This window comes from Lissotriton helveticus, chromosome 6 (assembly GCF_964261635.1).
Source record: "Lissotriton helveticus chromosome 6, aLisHel1.1, whole genome shotgun sequence".
NCBI lineage: Eukaryota > Metazoa > Chordata > Amphibia > Caudata > Salamandridae > Lissotriton > Lissotriton helveticus.
Genome location: NC_136067.1, coordinates 11,897,361 through 11,918,965, shown reverse-complemented (window position 1 = coordinate 11,918,965; position 21,605 = coordinate 11,897,361). Strand labels below are relative to the sequence as shown.

Sequence of the window (21,605 nt, the reverse complement as noted above, 5' to 3'; positions counted from 1 at the left end):
CTGACCCCAATGAACTCAAAATCTATCGACCGATCCCCTTGCTACCCTACCCAGCCAAGATATTCGAGAAGGCCATCAACCAAGAGCTAACAGAACACCTAAAACAAACCACCTCCTTGACGCCTCCCATTCAGGATTCCGTGCCAACCACAGCACCGAGACAGCGCTCATCACTGCTACAGACGACATCAGATCCCTCTTCGACCGCGGAGAGACTGTGGCCCTGATCCTCTTCGACCTCTCTGCTGCATTCAACATGGTATCCCACCACACCCTTATCAACAGACTTTACAACATCCGCATACAGCAAAACGCCACCTTTCTTCCTTACAGGACGCACACAGAGCATTCAGCTGCCTTCCGTTATCTCCAAAGTCAAGGACATCATATGCAGCGTACCACAAGAATCATCCCTTAACCCCACCTTGCTTAAAACCTACATGATCCCCAATCAGACATTGTCAGCTCCTACAGCCTCAACATAATTTCCTATGCAGACGACACTCAACTTAGCCTCTCGTTCACCGAAGATCCCTCGAACACCAGTACTAACTTCTGTGACGCCATGTCCGACGTAGCCAACTTCATGAGAGACAACAGTCTCAAACTCAACTCCAACAAGACAGAAGTACTGATATTCGAGAAGAACACTTGCATATTAGACCACAGCTGGTGGCCAGCAGAACTCGGACCACCACCTACTCCAACAGACCACGCACGCAACCAAGGCATCCTCCTTGATAGCGAACTGTCCATGAAAGGACAAGTTAACGCAGTTGCCTCCTCATGCTTCCACACTCTTCGCAGTCTCCGCAAAATATTCAAATGTATTCCAGTAGCAACAGAAAGGCTGTTACCCAGGCCCTAGGAAAATTGGCCTTGGATTTATTCTTGAGTGTGTGTCTCATTTATTTCCTCTGTGAGTACAAGAAATGCATAGCACTAACCTCTAATACGTCTAACTCCTCTTTCACACTACCACAAATAGAGCATTCATATTTTCTGCTTTTACCTCTGTATACCAATAAGGGTTCCACTGGACTCTCTGCACAGTGTACTTTGTTTTAGTGCACTATATAAAGAGCCAGCTTCCTATAGTTTGTCCTCCTCGTCTTGCGTTTGTCCTACTCCTAGAACATCACCTTTTTGAAATCAGTTGATTGGTTGTCTTGTATCCTTGCACTGCTAACATTTAGGGAGCTACTTTTTTAGTGTTCTCTCCCTTGTGTGCTGCTTCACTCCTTAAATACCCGCCGCTGCACTGTGTTGCTCTCCACTACTCCCAGCTTGACTGTAAAAGCAAAGCAACAGGAATATTTTTACTGGAGTATGGATGAAGAGCAACTTTTAAGGGTTGTTTTTGTTTTATACCCTCCATGCCACATATTGCTTGAAACATAGGTTTTGACACCTCAAAGAGTTTATGCTGCTGGGGGAAAGGTCATCTACTGCACTCCTTCTAGCCTCCGAGGCAGAAAGTGTACTTAACATGACCCATCTCCAGGAGGCCCATAAATCTGCTCCCTGGGTTATTACCGAGGACCCAATGGCTGAATCAGAGTTTCCTGATTTAAACATATTGAAAAATAAACCATGCCATTTATCAATAAATCAATCAATCAGCATTTGTATAGCGCAACACTGTCACACTTAGGGGTCACTGGGCACTGTGGGTGTGACGTCTCAGTCGAGAAGCCAAATCTTGAGCGTCTTCCTGAAGTCCACCAGGGAGGGTGCTGTTCGAAGATGGAGGGACATGTTGTTCCAGCCTGTGGTGGCGATGTAGGAGAAGGAGCGGCCTCCACTGCGGCTGCAACAGATGCGGGGGTGCACGGGCTCGTGAGAAGGAGCACAGGTGTCTTGTGGGTAGATGGAAGTTCAGTCTGCAGTTGATGTTGGCAGCTCTTCTTTGGCCTTTTTTACTGAGTCTGTTGAATCTAAGTTCAGGGTGCAGGGATGCCACCTCAATACTAAATTTAGGGGCGTTAATGGGGGGGGTGACAGGTAGTAGTGAATGGGCTACCTACCTTTAGGGTGTCTTCACCCTCTAAGTGACCACTTTCTGTGGGAAAGGGCACTACCTTGAAACTAACCCTAATTGGCGAATTCCCTCACAAACCAAGATGAAAGGAAATGGTGGGCTCCACATCACCTGCCCCCTTAGGGGCAGGTGATGTGGACCCACCTTCAAATCAAACTAATTTTCCCGCCTCTCCTCCCACCAAATGTGGAGCAGGAGAGGGTGGGTTGGCACCCTCCACTATCTGGAAATGCCTGGATCGTATTTCAAAGGCAGCATCGCCTTTAGAGCTGCCCGCCCTAGAAAACCATCCTGGCCTAGGAGAGGTGTGAAGCACCTCCACCCAGAGCAGGCTTTATTCCTGGCCTGACCATGAGGTCAGAAACATGTTTGCTGGTGGCAGTCTGGCTAAGACTAGTCAAACATTGCAACTGTGCTTGGTAGATTTTCAGGGGACCCTCAAAGGTGTCTCCTGTGTGCATTTATTAATAAAACCAACACTAGCATCTGTGAGGATTTATTTAGATGAGATGCTTGGTACCAAACATCTTAGGGTACATTGAAGCCGTCATGGAGCTAAGAAACTCATAATGATAGGTACCCAACCCATGTACTCCCTATGGCTTCCCTGTGCAATTACAATATCCAAGAATGGACTTGATATTCTAGGGTCACATCTGCTCATGCTGATATGTCCACACATGGATATAGTGCACCCGGCCTTAGGGCTATAAGGCCTGCTGTAGGGGTGATACTCATGCAGTGTAGGTAGGCATGGCACAAAGGGCTGTGTGGTATATCGACTCTTCGGTTTTCTCTTCACCAAGACACGCAGCCTGGATTTGCAGTTTACATGGTATTGTACCAGGGGTTCCATTTACTGGGGACTTACAGGGGTTGCTGAAGTTGTGCCAATCGTGGTACAGTTTGAGGAATTACTCTTATTATGTAGTTTTATCTTATGTGATGCTTTTTCAATTCCAATTGCTAAAGCATTTGTAAACTTAAAAAAAATCTTTCAACAAGACCATTAGTCTATGGATGGTATAGCGTAGTGAACTTATAAGTCACTCTAAATTCCTTCCCCATGTGTTTTAAGTATGCAGACATGAAGATTGCACCTCTACCTGATACTACCTCCTTTGGAAACCAGATCCTGGTCAAAAAAAATACTATCAATGACTTGTGCTGTCTTATATTACTTGTTTACTTGATTGTATATTGATATGTTTTATGTATGTTATTATTATTACCATGTTAATGACTATTACACTGCTCCCATTACCTCTGTTCATTCCTACTGCCCCTACCCTGTCACTGTGAAGCGCTCTGATATCTGTAAGGATCTTGTTCGCGCTATATAAAACTTTGAATAAATAAATAAATAAAATAAATAAGCGGGGCCTTAGCCACTGCATGAGGCAGTGGAAGTCCACAGGGCAATTGCCCCAGGATACTTAGTGGCATGATCCACTATCACTAGTATAAATCGGTTACCTGATGCTATCTGAGGGTCAGGGGACCAACAATGCCAATCCCAACCTTCTCAAAGGGTACTCCAATCACTGAAAGTGGCATTAAAGGGGCCTTTAGGTCGCTACCTGTCTTGCCCATGGCTTGACAGGTGTCACAGGAGTTACAGAACTCCTTCACCTTCTGGGACATTCCTGGTAAGTAGAAGTGGTTAACCAACCTACTCCAGGTTTTGGTCTGGCCAAGATGCCCAGCTAGGGGAATGTCATGGACCAATGTTACGAGAAACTCTCTAATCTGCTGAGGCATGATTACTCTCCTGGTGGCACCAGGTTTGGGGTATCTGGCCTCAGTGTTAAGGGGTCTCTCCTCCCATTAGGTACTGTGGAAACCACTAACACTTCCCTTTTCATGATCAGCAGCTTGCTGTCTTATGCTTTCAAGAGTGGGACAGGTTCTCCGCCCCTGGCACAGATCTTCCCTAGAGGGTCCCCCTGGGCCCAAAAGCTCGGCTGTGTAAGGCCAAGCTCCTGGAGCTCAGTTCCCTCTGGGGCTGACATGTCTTCTCCCTAAGGAGAGGGAACCTGATCTGGTGTCTGAATTGAAGTTGGTTTCCCAGACTTCTTGGACTTTCTCTGGGAAGGTTGGTTCATAATCTCAGGCTCTGAAACTTCTTTTTTACACTTGGTTCTACACTGTACTCTTGCTTCTACACAAACCCATTTAGGTTTTCCCAGCATTGCTGCATCAGTTTTATTTTCTACCTTCGCCCATACTGAGTGCTCCAAATCATTGCCAAGCAGACACCGTACAGGAATAGCAGAAGACACCACTGCCCTTTTGATGCCAGTAACCTCTCCCCAATCTAATGACACCAATGCCATTGGATGAACCTTAGCCGGATTGTCAGCATTGAGGGCTGTATAGGTCTCTCTTAGCAAATATTGGTCTGCGGAGACCAGTTGCTCAGTCACAATAGTGATACTGGCACCAGTGTTTCTCAGGGCTTCCACTCTAACCCCATTGATATTTGGCTTGTGATACTTGACCAGACAGCCAGGGCAGCTACATCCAAACCTCCCTCTGAGACTAGAGTTGCCTCAGTGAGCTGACCTGCGATCCCATCTAGAGACTCGTTATTGCATTTCCTACATGTGTGCTAGAGGCATTCTTTTAGTTTTTACAGCTCAGTATTCAAAGACCTTACAGTCATGACATCAAGCCTTTTCAGGATGTCAGTTCTTACCCACCCTTGGGCAGTTAAGAGTTTCTGGTCCCAACCTCCTGTCCAGGTGTTTGGGGGCCTGTAGAAGACTCATTTTTATCTTTTTGGTCACCATCTTTCCCTTGGGAGGTCTTTTTGTCATCTTTCTGTTGGTCACCACCAACAGTGACAGTTTTGGTTATCCTTGTTTTGACCTAGTGGTCTGCCTTCTTCCCCAACTCTTGACGAGAAAGTGGACCTAGGTCTACCAGGTTCTGATGTAACTTCTCATTGTAGCAATTACTTAGCAGATGCTTTTTCATGATTAAATTGTAAAACCCAACTTAGTTGTGCACATTGTCACCTGTTAACCAACCACCTAGAGTTTTCATTGAAAAGGCTACGAATTCAACCCAGAATAGACTCTGGGTCTTTCGAGTCTCTCTGAATTTTATTCTATATTCCTCAGTAGCGAGTCCAAAGCCCTCAATCGGGGTACCCTTCATGAGGTCACAAGACTCAGCGTCTTCCGCATTCAATGTCAGGAGTCTGTCCCTGCATTTGCTTGAGAAACGTTCCCACAAGAGAGAGCCCCAATGCCTTTTGGCTACTTTTCTGCGAATGCAGGCTCTCTCAAAAGCAGTACACCATTTGGTTATGACCCCAGCCTCTGCATACTTAGGAACAACTCCTTTGGGGAATTTAGGGTCAATGAATTACCCTCTCTTCCTTCTTATTATATTGCTCTCACCAGAGATACGTCCTAACCCAATTTTTTCTTTGTTTCTCTATGTCCAGAAGTTGAGCTTCTATGTTCAACCTCCTGGCCAATCTTTCTAGGGCAGGCTCCTACTCTAGGGGAGTATCCTCTTCTGAGCATGGTTTTCCACCATCTCCTCAGCATCTTCTTATCCTGTATGATTCTCCTGTGAATCATTGTTATCTGTTTAATGATCTCGTTCATGTTCTGCCAAACCTTCATAAGCTTTTCTTTGGTAGCATGAGCTCCAGTTTTAACACCAAAACCCCTAGCTGGGAGTATGACATCTCAAGGTATGATGTCAGGTCAAGCTCCTGAGCTTGTTCCTGTGGTGTAGTAATTTTGTTCACAAAAGTTGGGACCTTTTTATAAAGTTAAGAAAACCTTAACACTTTCCTTTTGTCCGAACTAGAGTAATATTTGTAAATTCTAACTGGGTTCAGGGACTTAACCAAGGCCCTAACAGTTAGTTTAAAAATATAGAAAAATACAACTAGCTGAAGGCAATTTTAGGATGTATTCGTGGGGCCTCTTATTGACAGAATGGTATTAGCAAATGCAACCCAACAGCTGATTCACCAATGTAGGAATGTGGCTCTCTATATAGTGCACTGAAATTAAGTACACTGTGTAGAGAGTCCCGGGAGACCCAGACTGGTATACAGAAAAAAAAATAGATAATACGAACGCTCTATTTGTGGTAGTGTGGGTGAGTAGTTAGGCTTATCAGAGGGAAGTGCTAGGCATTTGTTGTACTCACAGAGGCAATAAATGACACACACACTTAAGAATAAATCCGAGACTAATTTACAAAAATAACACTGGTTTTTATGTCATTTTTCAGACCAAGAACTTTGTTCTATAGTAAGTACTTTTTAAGATAGCAAATTTCTAAGTTCGCTAAATGAATTGTTTTTGTGCGTAGTTACGGACATGAAAGAAATAATAAAATGAATATAAAATCACAAATTTGGATCTCAAGGTTCACCTTCAGGATTTAGGTAAGTAGCAAGGCCAGGCCCACAGTTCCACCAGCGGACTCTCAGGAGCGTCCCGGCTTCAGCTGAGAGTGGGATGCTGAGGTAATTAGTAGCTGGTGCGCTACGAAGAAAGCGGCCACTTGAAAACACACTGCATAAAGGGACTTAAACGTAAGTCTGAGGGGTCCCACTCGACGGAGCGGTTTGCAAGGGCCTCAGGAACACAACAGAATCATCGTTACCAAGGCCAGTCAGACCGGGTGCAGAGCAGATATGTCAGCCTGGCGGTGCGCGTCAAGATCTCCTCGCGGTCAGGAGCAGCCAGCTTGTAGAGGACATTCTTGTACAGCTTAGCCACTCACAAAGTGGGTCTCAAAAGTCTCGACGTCCCTCGACAGGTGCTTGCTTCCTAGGCAGTTACAGTCCAGATTAGACTCTTCGCTTTCGTGAATGCTGAAGAGGATACGGTACCATGGGTACGGGTGTGACATGGCTCCGGTAGATCATGCTGTCTCCACACTTGGCGGGGAGACAGATTTGATACTCTGGACCTGATGTACCACTTTTGGTTCAGGTGCTGCATCGACGACGCGGGGAGCAGAGAGGAATAAAGGAGGAAGGGGGCAGAAAAGTAACCAGGGAGTGAAAACTGAAACTGAAACTATGTGGTGTTAAGGCTTTAATGAAAGTAAGTAAAGAGGAAAGAGAGACCTGAGTAGATGTGCCCCCCGGTGTGGGTCGCTACGAGACAGATAATTGAGGCCGTAGTTCATCCATCAGGGTCGTTGGGTGAACAGACCTGCTCCTGCACTAGAGCCTACCACTCTACCTTCATTACCTGCTCAAACTCCGCACTAAAGCTGGCTACTCTTCCTTTATTACATACACACACTCATCACTAGAGCTATCCACTCTTTCTTCATTACATACGCACATTGAGCACTAGAGCTCGCCACTTCCTTCATTACATACACACACTCAGCACCAAAGTTGGCCATTCTTCATTCATTACATACACACACTCAGGTCTAGAGCTGGCCACTCTTCCTTCATTACATACACACACTCTGCACTAGAGCTGACCACTCTTCTCTCATTACATACACACACTCAACACTAGAGCTGGCCACTCTTCCTTCATTACATACACACACTGAGCACTAGAGCTGGCCACTCTTCCTTCATTACATAAACACACTCTGCACTAGAGCTAGCCGCTCTTCCTTCATTACATACACACACTCAGGTCTAGAGCTATCCACTCTTTCTTCATTACATACGCACATTGAGCACTAGAGCTCGCCACTTCCTTCATTACATACACACACTCAGCACCAAAGTTGGCCATTCTTCATTCATTACATACACACACTCAGGTCTAGAGCTGGCCACTCTTCCTTCATTACATACACACACTCTGCACTAGAGCTGACCACTCTTCTCTCATTACATACACACACTCAACACTATAGCTGGCCACTCTTCCTTCATTACATACACACACTGAGCACTAGAGCTGGCCACTCTTCCTTCATTACATAAACACACTCTGCACTAGAGCTAGCCGCTCTTCCTTCATTACATACACACACTCAGGTCTAGAGCTGACCACTCTTCTCTCATTACATACACACACTCAACACTAGAGCTGGCCACTCTTCCTTCATTACATACACACACTCAGCACTAGAGCTGGCCACTCTTCTCTCATTACATACACACACTCAACACTAGAGCTGACCATTCTTCTCTCATTACATACACACACTCAACACTAGAGCGGACCACTCTTCTCTCATTACATACACACACTCAGCACTAGAGCTGGCCACTCTTCTCTCATTACATACGCACATTGAGCACTAGAGCTCGCCACTTCCTTCATTACATACACACACTCAGCACCAGAGTTGGCCACTCTTCATTCATTACATACACACACTCAACACTAGAGCCAGCCACTCTTCTTTCATTACACACACACACTCAACACTGGAGCTGGCCACTCTACCTTCATTACATACACACACTCAGCACCAGAGGTGGCCACTCTTCATTCATTACATACACACACTCAACACTAGAGCTGGCCACTCTTCCTTCATTACATACACACACTCAGCACTAAAGTTGGCCACTCTTCATTCATTACATACACACACTCAACACTAGAGCTGGCCACTCTTCCTTCATTACATACACACACTCAGCACTAGAGCTGGCCACTCTTTCTTCGTTACATACACACACTCAACACTAGAGCTGGCCACTCTTCCTTCATTACATACACACACTCAGCACTAGAGCTGGCCACTCTTCCTTCATTACACACACACACTCAGCACTAGAGCTGGCCACTCTTCCTTCATTACACACACTCAACACTAGAGCTGGCCACTCTTCCTTCATTACACACACTCAACACTAGAGCTGGCCACTCTTCCTTCATTACACACACACACTCAGCACTAGAGCTGGCCACTCTTCCTTCATTACATACGCACATTGAGCACTAGAGCTCGCCACTTCCTTCATTACATACACACACTCAGCACCAGAGTTGGCCATTCTTCATTCATTACATACACACACTCAGCACTAGAGCTGGCCACTCTTCTCTCATTACATACACACACTCAGCACCTGAGCTCGCCACTTCCTTCATTATATACACACACTCAGCACTAGAGCTGGCCACTCTTCCTTCATTACATACACACACTCAGCACTAGAGCTGGCCACTCTTCCTTCATTACATACACACACTCAGCACCAGAGTTGGCCACTCTTCCTTCATTATATACACACACTCAGGACTAGAGCTGGCCACTCTTCCTTCATTACATACACACACTCAGGTCTAGAGTTGGCCACTCTTCCTTCATTACATACACACATCAGGTCTAGAGTTGGCCACTCTTCCTTCATTATATACACACACTCAGCACTAGAGCCGGCCACTCTTCCTTCATTACATACACACACTCAGCACTAGAGCTGGCCACTCTTCCTTCATTACATACACACACTCAGCACTAGAGCTGGCCACTCTTCCTTCATTACATACACACACTCAGCACTAGAGCTGGCCACTCTTCCTTCATTACATACGCACAGTGAGCACTAGAGCTGGCCACTCTTCCTTCATTACATACGCACAGTGAGCACTAGAGCTGGCCACTCTTCCTTCATTACATACGCACAGTGGGCACTAGAGCGGGCCACTCTTCCTTCATTACATACGCACAGTGGGCACTAGAGCTGGCCACTCTTCCTTCATTACATACGCACAGTGGGCACTAGAGCTGGCCACTCTTCCTTCATTACATACGCACAGTGAGCACTAGAGCTGGCCACTCTTCCTTCATTACATACGCACAGTGGGCACTAGAGCTGGCCACTCTTCCTTCATTACATACACACACTCAACACTAGAGCTGGCCACTCTTCCTTCATTACATACACACACTCAGTGCTAGAGCTGGCCACTCTTCCTTCATTACATAAACACACTCAACACTAGAGCTGGACACTCTTCCTTCATTACATACACACACTCAGCACTAGAGCTGGCCATTCTTCCTTCATAACATACACACACTCAGCACTAGAGCTGGCCACTCTTCCTTCATTACATACACACACTCAACACTAGAGCTGGCCACTCTTCCTTCATTACATAAACACACTCAACACTAGAGCTGGCCACTCTTCCTTCATTACATACACACACTCAGCACTAGAGCTGGCCACTCTTCCTTCATTACATACGCACAGTGAGCACTAGAGCTGGCCACTCTTCCTTCATTACATACGCACAGTGAGCACTAGAGCTGGCCACTCTTCCTTCATTACATACACACACTCAACACTAGAGCTGGCCACTCTTCCTTCATTACATACACACACTCAACACTAGAGCTGGCCACTCTTCCTTCATTACATACACACACTCAGGTCTAGAGTTGGCCACTCTTCCTTCATTACATACACACACTCAGGTCTAGAGCTGGCCACTCTTCCTTCATTACATACACACACTGAGCACTAGAGCTGGCCACTCTTCCTTCATTACATACACACACTCAGGACTAGAGCTGGCCACTCTTCCTTCATTACATACACACACTCAGCACTAGAGCTGGCCACTCTTCCTTCATTACATACACACACTCAGCACTAGAGATGGCCACTCTTCCTTCATTACATACACACACTCAGCACTAGAGCTGGCCACTCTTCCTTCATTACATACACACACTCAGCACTAGAGCTGGCCACTCTTCCTTCATTACATACACACACTCAGGTCTAGAGTTGGCCACTCTTCATTCATTACATACACACACTCAACACTAGAGCTGGCCACTCTTCCTTCATTACATACACACACTCAACACTAGAGCTGGCCACTCTTCCTTCATTACATACACACACTCAGGACTAGAGCTGGCCACTCTTCCTTCATTACATACACACACTCAGCACTAGAGCTGGCCACTATTCCTTGATTACATACACACATTGAGCACTAGAGTTCGCCACTTCCTTCATTACATACACACACTGAGCACTCGAGATGGCCACTCTTCCTTCATTACATACGCACAGTGAGCACTAGAGCTGGCCACTCTTCCTTCATTACATACACACACTCAACACTAGAGCTGGCCACTCTTCCTTCATTACATACACACACTCAGTGCTAGAGCTGGCCACTCTTCCTTCATTACATACACACACTCAGGTCTAGAGCTGGCCACTCTTCCTTCATTACATACACACACTCAACACTAGAGCTGGCCACTCTTCCTTCATTACATACACACACTCAGTGCTAGAGCTGGCCACTCTTCCTTCATTACATACACACACTCAGCACTAGAGCTGGCCACTCTTCCTTCATTACATACACACACTCAACACTAGAGCTGGCCACTCTTCCTTCATTACATACACACATTGAGCACTAGAGTTCGCCACTTCCTTCATTACATACACACACTCAGCACTAGAGCTGGCCACTCTTCCTTCATTACATACACACACTCAACACTAGAGCTGGCCACTCTTCCTTCATTACATACACACACTCAGCACTAGAGTTGGCCACTCTTCCTTCATTACATACGCACAGTGAGCACTAGAGCTGGCCACTCTTCCTTCATTACATACACACACTCAGGTCTAGAGCCGGCCACTCTTCCTTCATTACATACACACACTCAGGTCTAGAGTTGGCCACTCTTCCTTCATTACATACACACACTGAGCACTAGAGCTGGCCACTCTTCCTTCATTACATACACACACTCAACACTAGAGCTGGCCACTCTTCCTTCATTACACACACTCAACACTAGAGCTGGCCACTCTTCCTTCATTACACACACTCAGCACCAGAGTTGGCCATTCTTCATTCATTACATACACACACTCAGCACTAGAGCTGGCCACTCTTCTCTCATTACATACACACACTCAGCACCTGAGCTCGCCACTTCCTTCATTATATACACACACTCAGCACTAGAGCTGGCCACTCTTCCTTCATTACATACACACACTCAGCACTAGAGCTGGCCACTCTTCCTTCATTAGATACACACACTCAGCACCAGAGTTGGCCACTCTTCCTTCATTATATACACACACTCAGGACTAGAGCTGGCCACTCTTCCTTCATTACATACACACACTCAGGTCTAGAGTTGGCCACTCTTCCTTCATTACATACACACACTCAGGTCTAGAGTTGGCCACTCTTCCTTCATTACATACACACACTCAGCACTAGAGCTGGCCACTCTTCCTTCATTACATACGCACAGTGAGCACTAGAGCTGGCCACTCTTCCTTCATTACATACGCACAGTGGGCACTAGAGCTGGCCACTCTTCCTTCATTACATACGCACAGTGGGCACTAGAGCTGGCCACTCTTCCTTCATTACATACGCACAGTGGGCACTAGAGCTGGCCACTCTTCCTTCATTACATACACACACTCAACACTAGAGCTGGCCACTCTTCCTTCATTACATACACACACTCAGGTCTAGAGTTGGCCACTCTTCCTTCATTACATACACACACTCAGGTCTAGAGCTGGCCACTCTTCCTTCATTACATACACACACTGAGCACTAGAGCTGGCCACTCTTCCTTCATTACATACACACACTCAGGACTAGAGGTGGCCACTCTTCCTTCATTACATACACACACTCAGCACTAGAGCTGGCCACTCTTCCTTCATTACATACACACACTCAGCACTAGAGATGGCCACTCTTCCTTCATTACATACACACACTCAGCACTAGAGCTGGCCACTCTTCCTTCATTACATACACACACTCAGCACTAGAGCTGGCCACTCTTCCTTCATTACATACACACACTCAGGTCTAGAGTTGGCCACTCTTCATTCATTACATACACACACTCAACACTAGAGCTGGCCACTCTTCCTTCATTACATACACACACTCAACACTAGAGCTGGCCACTCTTCCTTCATTACATACACACACTCAGGACTAGAGCTGGCCACTCTTCCTTCATTACATACACACACTCAGCACTAGAGCTGGCCACTATTCCTTGATTACATACACACATTGAGCACTAGAGTTCGCCACTTCCTTCATTACATACACACACTGAGCACTCGAGATGGCCACTCTTCCTTCATTACATACGCACAGTGAGCACTAGAGCTGGCCACTCTTCCTTCATTACATACACACACTCAACACTAGAGCTGGCCACTCTTCCTTCATTACATACACACACTCAGTGCTAGAGCTGGCCACTCTTCCTTCATTACATACACACACTCAGGTCTAGAGCTGGCCACTCTTCCTTCATTACATACACACACTCAACACTAGAGCTGGCCACTCTTCCTTCATTACATACACACACTCAGTGCTAGAGCTGGCCACTCTTCCTTCATTACATACACACACTCAGCACTAGAGCTGGCCACTCCTCCTTCATTACATACACACACTCAACACTAGAGCTGGCCACTCTTCCTTCATTACATACACACATTGAGCACTAGAGTTCGCCACTTCCTTCATTACATACACACACTCAGCACTAGAGCTGGCCACTCTTCCTTCATTACATACACACACTCAACACTAGAGCTGGCCACTCTTCCTTCATTACATACACACACTCAGCACTAGAGTTGGCCACTCTTCCTTCATTACATACGCACAGTGAGCACTAGAGCTGGCCACTCTTCCTTCATTACATACACACACTCAGGTCTAGAGCTGGCCACTCTTCCTTCATTACATACACACACTCAGGTCTAGAGTTGGCCACTCTTCCTTCATTACATACACACACTGAGCACTAGAGCTGGCCACTCTTCCTTCATTACATACACACACTCAACACTAGAGCTGGCCACTCTTCCTTCATTACACACACTCAACACTAGAGCTGGCCACTCTTCCTTCATTACACACACTCAACACTAGAGCTGGCCACTCTTCCTTCATTACACACACACACTCAGCACTAGAGCTGGCCACTCTTCCTTCATTACATACGCACATTGAGCACTAGAGCTCGCCACTTCCTTCATTACATACACACACTCAGCACCAGAGTTGGCCATTCTTCATTTATTACATACACACACTCAGCACTAGAGCTGGCCACTCTTCTCTCATTACATACACACACTCAGCACCTGAGCTCGCCACTTCCTTCATTATATACACACACTCAGCACTAGAGCTGGCCACTCTTCCTTCATTACATACACACACTCAGCACCAGAGTTGGCCACTCTTCATTCATTACATACACACACTCAACACTAGAGCTGGCTACTCTTCTCTCATTACATACACACACTAAGCACCTGAGCTCGCCACTTCCTTCATTATATACACACACTCAGCACTAGAGCTGGCCACTCTTCCTTCATTACATACACACACTCAGCACTAGAGCTGGCCACTCTTCCTTCATTAGATACACACACTCAGCACCAGAGTTGGCCACTCTTCCTTCATTATATACACACACTCAGGACTAGAGCTGGCCACTCTTCCTTCATTACATACACACACTCAGGTCTAGAGTTGGCCACTCTTCCTTCATTACATACACACACTCAGGTCTAGAGTTGGCCACTCTTCCTTCATTACATACACACACTCAGCACTAGAGCTGGCCACTCTTCCTTCATTACATACGCACAGTGAGCACTAGAGCTGGCCACTCTTCCTTCATTACATACGCACAGTGGGCACTAGAGCTGGCCACTCTTCCTTCATTACATACGCACAGTGGGCACTAGAGCTGGCCACTCTTCCTTCATTACATACGCACAGTGGGCACTAGAGCTGGCCACTCTTCCTTCATTACATACACACACTCAGTGCTAGAGCTGGCCACTCTTCCTTCATTACATAAACACACTCAACACTAGAGCTGGCCACTCTTCCTTCATTACATACACACACTCAGCACTAGAGCTGGCAATTCTTCCTTCATTACATACACACACTCAGCACTAGAGCTGGCCACTCTTCCTTCATTACATACACACACTCAACACTAGAGCTGGCCACTCTTCCTTCATTACATAAACACACTCAACACTAGAGCTGGCCACTCTTCCTTCATTACATACACACACTCAACACTAGAGCTGGCCACTCTTCCTTCATTACATACACACACTCAACACTAGAGCTGGCCACTCTTCCTTCATTACATACACACACTCAGGTCTAGAGTTGGCCACTCTTCCTTCATTACATACACACACTCAGGTCTAGAGCTGGCCACTCTTCCTTCATTACATACACACACTGAGCACTAGAGCTGGCCACTCTTCCTTCATTACATACACACACTCAGGACTAGAGCTGGCCACTCTTCCTTCATTACATACACACACTCAGCACTAGAGCTGGCCACTCTTCCTTCATTACATACACACACTCAGCACTAGAGATGGCCACTCTTCCTTCATTACATACACACACTCAGCACTAGAGCTGGCCACTCTTCCTTCATTACATACACACACTCAGCACTAGAGCTGGCCACTCTTCCTTCATTACATACACACACTCAGGTCTAGAGTTGGCCACTCTTCATTCATTACATACACACACTCAACACTAGAGCTGGCCACTCTTCCTTCATTACATACACACACTCAACACTAGAGCTGGCCACTCTTCCTTCATTACATACACACACTCAGGACTAGAGCTGGCCACTCTTCCTTCATTACATACACACACTCAGCACTAGAGCTGGCCACTATTCCTTGATTACATACACACATTGAGCACTAGAGTTTGCCACTTCCTTCATTACATACACACACTGAGCACTCGAGATGGCCACTCTTCCTTCATTACATACGCACAGTGAGCACTAGAGCTGGCCACTCTTCCTTCATTACATACACACACTCAACACTAGAGCTGGCCACTCTTCCTTCATTACATACACACACTCAGTGCTAGAGCTGGCCACTCTTCCTTCATTACATACACACACTCAGGTCTAGAGCTGGCCACTCTTCCTTCATTACATACACACACTCAACACTAGAGCTGGCCACTCTTCCTTCATTACCTACACACACTCAGTGCTAGAGCTGGCCACTCTTCCTTCATTACATACACACACTCAGCACTAGAGCTGGCCACTCTTCCTTCATTACATACACACACTCAACACTAGAGCTGGCCACTCTTCCTTCATTACATACACACATTGAGCACTAGAGTTCGCCACTTCCTTCATTACATACACACACTCAGCACTAGAGCTGGCCACTCTTCCTTCATTACATACACACACTCAACACTAGAGCTGGCCACTCTTCCTTCATTACAAACACACACTCAGCACTAGAGTTGGCCACTCTTCCTTCATTACACACACACACTCAGCACTAGAGCTGGCCACTCTTCCTTCATTACATACACACACTCAACACTAGAGCTGGCCACTCTTCCTTCATTACACACACTCAACACTAGAGCTGGCCACTCTTCCTTCATTACACACACACACTCAGCACTAGAGCTGGCCACTCTTCCTTCATTACATACGCACATTGAGCACTAGAGCTCGCCACTTCCTTCATTACATACACACACTCAGCACCAGAGTTGGCCATTCTTCATTCATTACATACACACACTCAGCACTAGAGCTGGCCACTCTTCTCTCATTACATACACACACTCAGCACCTGAGCTCGCCACTTCCTTCATTATATACACACACTCAGCACTAGAGCTGGCCACTCTTCCATCATTACATACACACACTCAGCACCAGAGTTGGCCACTCTTCATTCATTACATACACACACTCAACACTAGAGCTGGCCACTCTTCTCTCATTACATACACACACTCAGCACCTGAGCTCGCAACTTCCTTCATTATATACACACACTCAGCACTAGAGCTGGCCACTCTTCCTTCATTACATACACACACTCAGCACTAGAGCTGGCCACTCTTCCTTCATTAGATACACACACTCAGCACCAGAGTTGGCCACTCTTCCTTCATTATATACACACACTCAGGACTAGAGCTGGCCACTCTTCCTTCATTACATACACACACTCAGGTCTAGAGTTGGCCACTCTTCCTTCATTACATACACACACTCAGGTCTAGAGTTGGCCACTCTTCCTTCATTACATACACACACTCAGCACTAGAGCCGGCCACTCTTCCTTCATTACATACACACACTCAGCACTAGAGCTGGCCACTCTTCCTTCATTAAATACACACACTCAGCACTAGAGCTGGCCACTCTTCCTTCATTACATACACACACTCAGCACTAGAGCTGGCCACTCTTCCTTCATTACATACGCACAGTGAGCACTAGAGCTGGCCACTCTTCCTTCATTACATACGCACAGTGAGCACTAGAGCTGGCCACTCTTCCTTCATTACATACGCACAGTGGGCACTAGAGCTGGCCACTCTTCCTTCATTACATACGCACAGTGGGCACTAGAGCTGGCCACTCTTCCTTCATTACATACGCACAGTGGGCACTAGAGCTGGCCACTCTTCCTTCATTACATACGCACAGTGAGCACTAGAGCTGGCCACTCTTCCTTCATTACATACGCACAGTGGGCACTAGAGCTGGCCACTCTTCCTTCATTACATACACACACTCAACACTAGAGCTGGCCACTCTTCCTTCATTACATACACACACTCAGTGCTAGAGCTGGCCACTCTTCCTTCATTACATAAACACACTCAACACTAGAGCTGGCCACTCTTCCTTCATTACATACACACACTAAGCACTAGAGCTGGCCATTCTTCCTTCATTACATACACACACTCAGCACTAGAGCTGGCCACTCTTCCTTCATTACATACACACACTCAACACTAGAGCTGGCCACTCTTCCTTCATTACATAAACACACACAACACTAGAGCTGGCCACTCTTCCTTCATTACATACACACACTCAACACTAGAGCTGGCCACTCTTCCTTCATTACATACACACACTCAACACTAGAGCTGGCCACTCTTCCTTCATTACATACACACACTCAGGTCTAGAGTTGGCCACTCTTCCTTCATTACATACACACACTCAGGTCTAGAGCTGGCCACTCTTCCTTCATTACATACACACACTGAGCACTAGAGCTGGCCACTCTTCCTTCATTACATACACACACTCAGGACTAGAGCTGGCCACTCTTCCTTCATTACATACACACACTCAGCACTAGAGCTGGCCACTCTTCCTTCATTACATACACACACTCAGCACTAGAGATGGCCACTCTTCCTTCATTACATACACACACTCAGCACTAGAGCTGGCCACTCTTCCTTCATTACATACACACACTCAGCACTAGAGCTGGCCACTCTTCCTTCATTACATACACACACTCAGGTCTAGAGTTGGCCACTCTTCATTCATTACATACACACACTCAACACTAGAGCTGGCCACTCTTCCTTCATTACATACACACACTCAACACTAGAGCTGGCCACTCTTCCTTCATTACATACACACACTCAGGACTAGAGCTGGCCACTCTTCCTTCATTACATACACACACTCAGCACTAGAGCTGGCCACTATTCCTTGATTACATACACACATTGAGCACTAGAGTTCGCAACTTCCTTCATTACATACACACACTGAGCACTCGAGATGGCCACTCTTCCTTCATTACATACGCACAGTGAGCACTAGAGCTGGCCACTCTTCCTTCATTACATACACACACTCAACACTAGAGCTGGCCACTCTTCCTTCATTACATACACACACTCAGTGCTAGAGCTGGCCACTCTTCCTTCATTACATACACACACTCAGGTCTAGAGCTGGCCACTCTTCCTTCATTACATACACACACTCAACACTAGAGCTGGCCACTCTTCCTTCATTACATACACACACTCAGTGCTAGAGCTGGCCACTCTTCCTTCATTACATACACACACTCAGCACTAGAGCTGGCCACTCTTCCTTCATTACATACACACACTCAACACTAGAGCTGGCCACTCTTCCTTCATTACATACACACATTGAGCACTAGAGTTCGCCACTTCCTTCATTACATACACACACTCAGCACTAGAGCTGGCCACTCTTCCTTCATTACATACACACACTCAACACTAGAGCTGGCCACTCTTCCTTCATTACATACACACACTCAGCACTAGAGTTGGCCACTCTTCCTTCATTACATACGCACACTCAGCACTAGAGTTGGCCACTCTTCCTTCATTACATACGCACAGTGAGCCCTAGAGCTGGCCACTCTTCCTTCATTACATACACACACTCAGGTCTAGAGCTGGCCACTCTTCCTTCATTACATACACACACTCAGGTCTAGAGCTGGCCACTCTTCCTTCATTACATACACACACTCAACACTAGAGCTGGCCACTCTTCCTTCATTACATACACACACTCAGCACTAGAGCCGGCCACTCTTCCTTCATTACATACACACACTCAGCACTAGAGCTGGCCACTCTTCCTTCATTACATACACACACTCAGGACTAGAGCTGGCCACTCTTCCTTCATCACATACACACTCTCAGCACTAGAGCTGGCCACTCTTCCTTCATTACATACACACACTCAGCACTAGAGCTGGCCACTCTTCCTTCATTACATACACACACTCAGGTCTAGAGTTGGCAACTCTTCATTCATTACATACACACACTCAGGTCTAAAGTTGGCCACTCTTCATTCATTACATACACACACTCAACACTAGAGCTGGCCACTCTTCATTCATTACATACACACACTCAACACTAGAGCTGGCCACTCTTCCTTCATTACATACACACACTCAGTGCTAGAGCTGGCCACTCTTCCTTCATTACATACACACACTCAGTGCTAGAGCTGGCCACTCTTCCTTCATTACATACACACACTCAGGTCTAGAGCTGGCCACTCTTCCTTCATTACATACACACACTCAACACTAGAGCTGGCCACTCTTCCTTCATTACATACGCACAGTGAGCACTAGAGCTGGCCACTCTTCCTTCATTACATACACACACTCAACACTAGAGCTGGCCACTCTTCCTTCATTACATACAGACACTCAGCACTAGAGTTGGCCACTCTTCCTTCATTACATACGCACAGTGAGCACTAGAGCTGGCCACTCTTCCTTCATTACATACACACACTCAGGTCTAGAGTTGGCCACTCTTCCTTCATTACATACACACACTCACCACTAGAGCTGGCCACTCTTCCTTCATTACATACACACACTCAGGTCTAGAGCTGGCCACTCTTCCTTCATTACATAAACACACTCAACACTAGAGCTGGCCACTCTTCCTTCATTACATACACACACTCAGGTCTAGAGTTGGCCACTCTTCCTTCATTACATACACACACTCAACACTAGAGCTGGCCACTCTTCCTTCATTACATACACACACTCAACACTAGAGCTGGCCACTCTTCCTTCATTACATACACACACTCAGCACTAGAGTTGGCCACTCTTCCTTCATTACATACGCACAGTGAGCACTAGAGCTGGCCACTCTTCCTTCATTACATACACACACTCAGGTCTAGAGTTGGCCACTCTTCCTTCATTACATAAACACACTCAACACTAGAGCTGGCCACTCTCCCTTCATTACATACACACACTCAACACTAGAGCTGGCCACTCTTCCTTCATTACATAAACACACTCAACACTAGAGCTGGCCACTCTTCCTTCATTACATACACACACTCCGGTCTAGAGTTGGCCACTCTTCCTTCATTACATACGCACAGTGAGGACTAGAGCTGGCCACTCTTCCTTCATTACATACACACACTCAGGTCTAGAGTTGGCCACTCTTCCTTCATTACATAAACACACTCAACACTAGAGCTGGCCACTATTCCTTCATTACATACACACACTCAGGTCTAGAGTTGGCCACTCTTCCTTCATTACATACACACACTCAGGTCTAGAGTTGGCCACTCTTCCTTCATTACATACACACACTCAACACTAGAGCTGGCCACTCTTCCTTCATTACATACGCACATTGAGCACTAGAGTTCGCCACTTCCTTCATTACATACACACACTCAGCACTCGAGATGGCCACTCTTTTTGCATTAACTATACCACACAACACTAGAGCCGGCCACTCTTTCTTCATTACATACACACATTCAGCACTAGAGCTCGCTACTATTTTTCCTTCTTCTAAGTGCCTTCATTAGAGCACCTTTACATTGGCTCAAGCTCCTCGGTATCTGTGGATTCTTTGAGAAAGGGGCCTTGTGGGAAGGTCTTTTTTTGCGTTGTTCTTTGCCCAGCTTCCGTCACAGATCATCTGTTAGTGCCTCCCAGTGACCAATCATCTCTAGCTTGATCTCCCGCGGTTCTCGAACTTCCCACGTTGCTTCCCACTCCTGCATTTTCCCTTCTAGTTTGTTTGTCCATTTTATTCTTTTAAGGGCTCTGAAGTGTTCCTCCCCTGTGGTTTCTCCCATCATTTTCTGGAGGTCTGCTGATTCCGTTCCTAGGTAAAATGTTGCACATAGAGGCCTGTGATGGCTTTCTCCTCGC

At 46.4% G+C, this 21,605-nt stretch overlaps 1 protein-coding gene across 1 annotated transcript in view; it reads right to left on the bottom strand.

The window, feature by feature from the left end:
- Positions 1-21,605, bottom strand: part of TTBK1 (tau tubulin kinase 1) — a 405,906-nt gene that overhangs the window by 211,649 nt on the left and 172,652 nt on the right. The window lies entirely within an intron of this gene.